Source organism: Vespa crabro, chromosome 4 (genome assembly GCF_910589235.1).
Source record: "Vespa crabro chromosome 4, iyVesCrab1.2, whole genome shotgun sequence".
In the NCBI taxonomy this organism is placed as follows: Eukaryota; Metazoa; Arthropoda; class Insecta; order Hymenoptera; family Vespidae; genus Vespa; species Vespa crabro.
Window position 1 is genome coordinate 4,708,512 of NC_060958.1, and position 9,701 is coordinate 4,718,212.

The 9,701-nt window shown below is 33.2% G+C and overlaps 1 protein-coding gene across 11 annotated transcripts in view; it reads left to right on the top strand.

Moving 5' to 3' along the window:
- Window positions 1–1,290: 1,290 nt before the first annotated feature.
- Window positions 1,291–9,701, top strand: part of LOC124423840 (inner centromere protein A) — a 91,448-nt gene continuing 83,037 nt past the window's right edge. For 3 of the 11 annotated variants that reach the window (XM_046962096.1, XM_046962095.1, XM_046962101.1), the window contains exons 1-2: window positions 1,307–1,441; window positions 1,588–1,940. The gene's annotated coding sequence lies outside the window, so the exon portion shown is untranslated. Of the gene's footprint in view, window positions 1,442–1,587; window positions 1,941–9,701 lie in introns of all 11 variants that reach the window. The other 8 variants (XM_046962103.1, XM_046962102.1, XM_046962099.1 and 5 more) reach the window with 7 other exon arrangements.

Genomic DNA, 9,701 nt, shown 5'->3' on the forward strand with positions numbered 1-9,701 from the left:
TATATATTACATTACATCTGAAATCATTTTATTTATATCAATATCGCAACGAATTTTCTTCGTAATTCGATTGCAATAATTTCGTATTTATTTACACGTTTAAATTGATTTTCGTTCATTATCCGTCGTCAACGTCGATCGAAAAGACGGACAAAGGATTATCTCTTTTCTCTCTTTCTCTTTCTCTCTCTCTCTCTCTCTTTCTAAAAATGTCTGTCGGTAACACCCTAGCTCGTTAAAAGCGCGTTCGTGAAATGGCACAGGATTCGGTTTTCAAAATATTTATTTCTAGTTGCTTGAACAACGACGAGAATGGATCTTTATGGGGTGATGTTTAACGACAGTTATATATTCGAAGAACGAAATGTAACTTTTCTCGTTGAACGATTCACCCTTCTTTCTTCTCCTTTCATAAGTCGAAAAGAAGGCAGACATATTTACAATGATTGGTATCGATACCACTACCACCACCACCGCCATCACCACCATCATCGATAATAATCGATACCCCGGAGGATCTCGCGAACGTCTCGACCTTGGCTCTTCTTCGTTCTCTTCCAGACGGCATTTAATCTAGAAGCAACGCGCGCGGCTCGTCTGCTCTATTATTAGTAGAACACAGAGAAGTATCGTTTTATCTTGCTACCGGTTTCTTATGCGGCACCGTTCGAAGACTTTCCGGCAAAGTTATTGACTAGAGACTAGATAGTTTGTATCGTCTGATGGATGGAAGGTTTAATTTAAAGGTTAGATGGAATTCGTTGAAAGGAAAAGGTTCGATCGATAAAAAAGATGAAGGGAACAGAAATGAAAAGAAAAAAAAATAAAGATCGATCATACTTCATCGTTGATTACGATAAATTACAATTCCCTTTTTTTTTCTTTACAAGACTTATTACATAGGGTAAAGAAATAAAGAAAGGTGGATAAAGAAAAAGAACAAAAAAAATAAGCGCACACAACACACATACGCATATATACACATATTAGCCTCCGAAAAGTAAGGTCGCAGAAGCGAGAGCATACTTTCTGAAGGAATCCCATCGCTTCTTTGGCTACGGACACGATGAAATAAACAGAGAAAACGCTCTTTGCTTCGGCCTCGACCCGAGCAAAGTCGACAACGTCGAGGTTGTCGAGCTTCGCACCGCTCCCCTCTCTTTCCCTCTAGCCGTAGCTCACCGTTTGGAGTGTTTCGCCGCCGGTGGGGATTCGAGCGTGCTCGGTGGCGCTCGAGAATTGACGGAGACGGCCGAGTAACGACGGATCAAACCGAACGCGTGAGATTAGTGCCGAACGCGAGAGGAACGACGCAGCTCCCCTCAGTTCCATCACGGCAAGCCGGGACGATAGGTCGTCGTTGCGTTTTCGTCTCCGTTTTTGCCTCTTCCATCATTCTCTGTTTCTCTCCTCTATCTACTACAATCTCACGCTATTTCTAGTTGGTGTCTGCTTGTCTCATATAATTTTATATATATATATATATATTTATCTGTCTAGCTTTCTTTCTTTCTCTACCTATTTCTTTCTTTTTCTTTTTTCTTTCTCTCTTTTTTCTTTCATTTGTCTTCTCTTTTCCTCTCGCAGAAAAAGAAGAATCTTCGTTCACAAAGTAATTCAAATATATATATATATGTATATATATGTGTACATATATATAGGTATTATTTCTCGAGTGTCCGTTATAGCTCTCGTGTGAATATAATATAAAAACCGACGGTCGGCGAGCTCTGGAAAGTGCTCAAGAGAGAATCTCTTCACACCGTCGTAAGATAGACACCCAAGAAGAACACTACTCACGGTGGCGTATCATTTTCGGTGAACGACGTCTTGAGGCCTGTCTTCGTCTTCTTCTACTCGACAATTCTTTTGAATTTCTTCGAGCTGCTGACCTCTGGATTACGCGACGTCCCGTGCCGAGGGAAGCTTCATATTACGAGGTGAGAGATTTATTTTTCTTCGAATTTAACGAATAAATGAGAGAAACGAGAGAAAGATAAAAAACAAAAAAAAAACGGAAATCGTCTTCCATGCTGGGTAATTTACGGTGACATCTTGAAATTTAAATTCTTCGTAAGAGGTTAGGTTAGGTTAGGTGTAAGATCTATCAATTGTTTTTCATTACGTATAAACATAATACAATAGAAATATTTTTTTGTAATCATTGTCGATTCTATCACGCGTACATATGTAATGCGTAAGAAAATAATAAAATAATGTAGTACAATGGTGATACTTTCAAAAAGATGTAAATTTAAGAAATTCGATCGTTCGAATGAAAATGCTTTTGGTCCTATCTGAAAATAGAACACCGTCTTTTTAAGTAGAAACGTAGAAACGAGAAAAACTTCGTAAAATGTATAAAACTGCTGTGAAATATTATCGAATAGTATCTTTCGTCGAAGATTTTGTTGTAAGAACGGACGATAGGAATAGTGTACGTATGGTATGTAGGTTTAAATCATATAACGCTAGACTGAAAGAGGGAGAGAGAGGGCGAGAGAGAGCGAGAGAGACAGGATACTTACTCGAGTATAGTAACGTAAATAGACAGATATATGTTTTTTTCTCTTTCATTCCTTCGAAAGAACTTCCTGATGGACCAAAATATCGAGTGAGTGTCGACGTTCCAATGATAACCATTCAAACGCATTTCGAATCATCGATTTGCATTTTTTTTTCTTTTTTTTGCTGCATCTCTCTCTTTCTCTCTCTCTCTCTCTCCTTTTCGTTTTATCATCATCGTAACCCAATGATCTTATTACCGTTACCTTCTGCGTATTATTAATCTTCATTATCTATTTTCGTGTTGAAGTTATTCATTCTGTCAACAGAAATTTAATGATGCTTAGTTAGTACATCATATTTTCTTGAGCTGAATTTTTTATTTTTTTTTTATTTTTACAGAATTTTCCAAAAATTTTACAGAAATTTTCGTTGAAACATTGATGGTTATCATTACAAAATTTTATAAGATATATATATATATATATATATATATATGAAGAGACCGTAAATTGATTTAATATATATATATATATATGTGTGTATATATATACACACGTAAGTATGTACGTTAATATTATTGTATATTTGTTACGAAAAAGATTGTATACAATAATTCGTACGAAAACAATTCGTATTGTATATGTTTGTATGTATGTAAGTACATATTTATTTACGTATTTCGAAAAGAATGTCGTCTGATAGAGGTCATTGTAATGGTTGGTCAATATCATCGAGATAGTTTCTATAGCCGACGGGAGTAGTATCTTTAGGTGTAAAAATCCATTTATCTCTCTTTGTCGAGCCATAGTTGTTCGATCTTAAATATATTTAACGATCGAGTGGTGGAAGGTTTACCTAGGACAGGTCAACGACTTCCCGTCTTCTCCATTCTCGCATCGTCTCTTTCTCTCTTTATTCTTCGTAAGCGGTAGTGACGATCTTTGACTCCTTCGATCTCGTTGAACTTTAACGTTCAACATGCGCATAAATTTTGACAGATCTTTTCTTCGTTTCATTTTTTATTTCATTTCTTTTTTCTTTTCTCTCTCTCTCTCTCTCTCTCTCTCTCTCTCTCTTTTTATTTTGCTTCTCCTCCTTCCCACCCACTTTTCTTTCACGATCAATGAAATTCTATTACAAATTTCTCATTTTTTTTGCGAAATACGTATGTAGTTGCGTAATAATTGATATGAATCAAAAATTGAGTCATAATCATTAATTCCTTTTCTACGAATTGTTAAAAAAAAAATGTATATCTTACGATGTATATCTTCACTTTCGAGTTATTATCGTTGTTTAAAGTTTTAAAACACTAGTTTCTTCTTATTGACAAATAAACTAGTTTACGTGCATTTTCTTTTTTTCAACAGATAGATAAATCCTACGTTCTGCGGCACTATTGAATAATTCATAAAATAAATTTTTTTTTTTTTAATAACGACGTAAGCCAATTTTCTTTACGAATATATGAAAATTGACGATGAACAAATAAATATATTTTTGTATAATTGAAAATACGTCATTTATCTTTTAGAAAAATGTAATAGTGTAAAGGTTAAGTTATGGTAAGTATATCGATGATAATTACTCAATATTTTTTTCTTTTTTGTCAGAAAAAGTATATCCATATCATTCTAAAAAACTAGTACAAGAGTTGAAAGAGCAGACAACGACAAAATGAGCGTGATTCACAAGATGTTTCGTAGGATACCCCCTTGTAGTCATCGTCTGACTAATCCGCAAATAAAGCGAAAGGAGAAGTACTCGCAATGAAAGATAGTGAGAGAGAGAGAGAGGGGGGGGGAGGGAGCGATGGTGGGAGGGAGGGAGGGTTGGAGGGAGAGGGAGAGAGAAAAAGAGCCACTGGCTCTTGTCGGTTCCAATTAAGATTTCTGTCGAGGCCAAAGGTGCGAAAAGGAAAAAAAAACAGAAAGTGATGTCTTGCGAAGAACGCGAGAGATCGATCGAAATCGCGTAATCGGATCGTTCAAATAAAAGCATCTAATCGCGTAACGAGTGAATTCGAATGGATATAAACCGATAGCAATAGATTTTTTTTCCTTTTTTTTTTTTTTTTTTTTGATCGGTTGATCGATTATTGGTTGGAATTGTATAATATAATAAATTTACATATAGGTATATGCATATAGATTTGTGATATAGATTGAAAAACTCATTTATCCTTGTCAGAAATTATTTGACGAAAAACTCGAAAAAATATTTAAGAAAAAAAAAAGATAAATTGTGTAACTTTTCGTTTTACTCTGAAAATACCTTAGAAAGATTTATGTATTCTAGATCGGTCGACAAGATTTTAATATGAATTTTAACGAACAAGAACTATTGATTTTCTTTAGTTCACTCTCACGTACAAAACAAGTCAATAATTTATTAATCGATTTATCATTGAAGAAATTAATTTTTTTTAAATGAATTCGAATTATGAGTCATCGCATAGCGAATAAGAATCCTCGAAATTAATAATATATTGTCGATTTAGAAAGTCCCGAAAAAATAATAATCGTTCGTTTCGTTTATCGAATTGATGCTTCGACCCTTAGGCTTCGACATTTAAAAGTAAGTATGTAAAAGTAAGTATATGTATGTATATCGTATTTCAAACTCCACAAGGTAGTTCTCTTAACGGAGCCGAAGTTCGAACTCCTTGCGTAGAGCACAACGACGTTGGAGTACCGTTGGAAACGATGAAAAGCGTATTTCTAGCGGAAGAAGAATAGAAGAGAATTTAGAGAAAAATGGAACGTTTTTAATTTTGCGAATTTCTCTCTTTCTCTCTCTCTCTCTTTCTCTCTATCTTTCTTTTTCTCTTTCTCTCTCTTTTTCATCATTGGATTTTGCAAGGAGCCGGCGCTAAAGCTTTTATTTTCTAATGTTTAGTATACATATATATTTTATATATGCAGATCAACTTATCATATATGTGAGAAAGACAGAAGAGAGAGAGAAAGAGAGAGAGAGAGAGAGAGAGAGAGAGAGAGAGAGAGAGAGAAGATATAGTAGAAGAAGAGTACAAAGCGAAGGAGCGTTTGTTTGAAGCACGTCTTACAAACCGGTCGTCTCTTTGGCGTGCCACGCGTTGTACGCATGCTGCCTCCTCGCGTTTTCTCATATATGTGTAAGTGTATGTGCGCTGCTGCGTGTACGTATATATGCACACATAGTAGTACATACTTATATGTATCTCTTCTCTTCTCTTCGGAGGCTGAACGTAGGAAGATCGGTAGGCTACGCGACGAGGAAGAGAAAGAAAGAAAGGATGAGGAGGAGACAACCGGGTGGAGCGAAGGTAACGCGTAGAATGCCCCGTTACAACGTTCCTGTGTAGAATGGCCAAGAGAACTCTCTTTCTCTCTCTCTCTCTCTCTCTCTCTCTCTCTTTTCTTTTTTCTCTCTCTTTTCTTTTTCTTCTCTCTCTCTCTTTCTCTCTCTCTTTCTCTCTCTCTTTCTCTCTCTCTTTCTCTCGCTCAATAAAACCTGAAATTGGCGTTGTCTCCATAGTACGAGCAACATCTCATATTATGAGAATAAAAGCCCGTTTCTTTGCTTTTTTCTTTTTTTTCTTTTTTTATTATCTCTGAAAAAACGGAATTTTGATTTGCAAAATTTTATATATTTTTATACGGTTATTATTATTGTTATTATATTTTTTTTATAATTTTATTATTATTTTTATTATTATTATATTTCCGTTTTTATTATCGAATTAAATCCGCACGAATAGTATATAGGAATTAATTATTAATAACTTTGTTATACCTGGTTGTAGTTTTTAAATCACTGTTATATATAGTATCTTATAATTCTCTACCCAAAAGACATTTTTTTATCATTCGACGAAAATTTTATCGATTAAATTTCGATCTACCGATAATCTTCAATTAAGCGTTAAACTTTATTATGTATGTATGTAAAAATGTCATCGTTTCGTTAACGAAACTCGATTATTAAGGGATATCATTTTATTCATTATGTTAAATGATCGATAAAAAAAAACAAAAAAGGAAAAGAAAAAAAAACAAAATAAAAAGAAAGACATCGTATGCGAGAGAAACTATAGAAAAATTCTTTCGTAATAACGTGATTGGAATTGAAAACAGTAGGTATCTATGAATTTTAAAATAGAATACAGAAGAGGGATTACTTATAGTGATCGAAGGAAACATTGTATTTGATTTCATTACAATAAGATAGGACGAACGACGAATCGAAAAATGGATACAATCGATCGAGCGTGTACGGAATAACTTTGTGAAGATTTTGCACGAAGGATTCGTCAGCCAAGTGAGATTTCCTGGATAAAACGTAGTCACGTATACACAGACATATAGACACATATACAGACAAACAAATAAACATATACACACACAGAGATATGCGGATATAGATATGATCGTGCAAAGTCACAATATTCGACTTTATCCAAACCTAATCGCATGATAGTAAACGCTACGCGATCGATTTTATATACTATATGTATATGTATACCTATCTCTATATATACGTTATGTACGTACGTGCCACTTTCGAAAAGTACGATAGCTTCGTTTATATACTCTTTATATTTCTCTTTCTCTTTTCTTACCTACGTCAGCAAGTAAGTACTAGACGTTGCAATGATTTTAGATATCGGTGTCGAGTATCAGGAAAGTAAATTCTCCTAACGAAACTTCTTCCGACATGATTTCGCTTTATTTTATTAAATTAATGATTAAATTTTTATTTTACTTATTACTAATTATTTTACTTATTAAGATTTTTTTTTTACTTATTTCTTCGATGTCTTTAAAGAAATATACACATCTTGTTATTTCTAAAGATTGAGATATATATTGCAAGAATTAATTAACGATATTAATTTTATCTTTTATTATTGTATTTTTCATAAGAACGAATTAATAATAAATATAAAAATTGAATGATAGACAAAAAATATATATATATATATATATATATTTAGAGAGATAGAGAGAAAGAGAGAGAGAGAGAGAGAGAGAGAGAGAGAGAGAGAGAGATTAATTAAATCAATTAGAATTTTGAATAAAAGATTACGATGAAATCTTCGGGAAATCTCGATTGTCGCATTTTTTTTTTTTTGAAAATCGAAGATGCACTTAGCCGGTATCGAAGCTCCTTCTGTGTTAGGCACATTATCGTTAAGCTATGTATTACGTATGGCTTCTATCTGGAATGATTTTATCAGTCGGAGTTTTAATTTAGTTCGTTCAATCGTACGAATTGAGTTCGTTAAGTTTATTTGGAAATATATTTTTTCATTGTTTTCTTTTTTTTCTTTCGTACTTCAAAATCTTTTTACGGTGAACATAACGAAACGGGTTCAGTTCGTGCTAGACGAAGGCGTGGAAGGCGGTAGTTGTGTACCGATTTAGAACCGATTTAGAAACAAAGACCGTGATCGCGAGCTTAGACCGCCCGCCAAGCCACGATTTCGACGATCGAAAGTCAACGACGACGACTACGACGACGACGACTACGACGACGACGATGACGACGACGACGACGACGACGACGACGACGACGACGACTACTATTACTACTACTACTACTACTACTACTACTACTACTACTACTACTACTACTACTACTACTACTACTATTACTACTACTACTATTATTATTACGAAGGAAAGAAACCTAACAGTATTATGCAAGCGATTACATGGTGAAACGAGTCACGTTGTAAAGACAAGTCTTATTGGTCATCGTCTTATAAGAAATATATCATTGAAATGAATTCCTTTTATTTTGATGAATCTTTAACTTTCTATAATATCATGTAATTTTCAAATCACCCTCTCCCATACATATATATATATATACAGGGTGACTCATTTTAATATATAAATTTAGTTATCTCTTAAATATAAATATTTCTTTGAATTTTTGTTCGATATATTTGAAAAAATGTTACAAACGAAACTCATTCTGTTTCGAAAATGAAGTAATTTTATAATTTGTTTTTCTTATCTTTTTTTTTATCATATAATTTTGAGTACATTAAACATCTCGAGATTCTCTATAAAAAAAAGTATTAATCTATTTATGTAGAAAGACCATTAGTATAGAAGATATTATAATTTTAATACTGCTAAGAAACCATTACTTTTTTATTATTATTATTTACTCATTATTACTCTTGCTGCTACTATTATTTATTTACTATTACTCTTACTACATCTTAGTAAATATATGCATGTTTTTTCGAAGAGATTATTGTATTTATAGATTTAAATGGGTCATCCTATATATATATTTTTTATAATTTTAGTTCATTTCGATACACACTCGCGCGCGCGCGCGCGCACACACACACATACACACACACACACGCAGAGCATCAAATTAATATTTACTTCTTATCTGATGTTTCCTTACGTTTCTTAGATATCAATGATATTTAGTATAACGTAATAACGTAATAATACTAGTATGAAACTTATATTATGTTTTTAGTATCATATAATTCTGTTTTACAGATCTTAGGAAGAAATAGGATTTTTAAAGATTAAGAGTTAATTTTTCAATGATAATATTAGATAGTTTGATTATTTTTCACACGAAACAAAAATAGACACATTCGAAAAGGTTTTATTATGACGATTCAGTATTTTTGAAAGTGATATAATGAATCCATCCTTTGATCCATCTATTATAATATTGTTAATAAGAATATATTATGATTTGTACGGGATACTAATTTCCACTCTATTCAATTGTATTTATTTTAATCAACAATAATTTCAGAGAAATTTATCGTATCTATAAATATATTCTATCAACTTGCAGTTTGAAAAAAAAGCAAAAAGAAAAAATATTAAACACATAATAATTCAACAACAATAATTCGATTGAAAGGAAAAAAAGGAAAAGAAAAGAATTATCCGATCGATACCAATAGGTATCGTTTCTCTCGTTACACTATTCGTTATATTATTATCTCGATAATTTATCAACCGATCCGAAAGCATGTTCGTTAAATATTTGTAGTGTCAGAACTTGGGTTGTGGGCGGAATGATTTACAAGGAACGTCGGTAGCTCCTGTAACATAAACAGTTATCTCTTCATCGTTCGGCAAATGATCATGTTGCTCCGTAGCTCGAGTAGCTAACAAACGTAACGATTTAGAGGGCAACGGTTTAATAGTTGCTAAGAT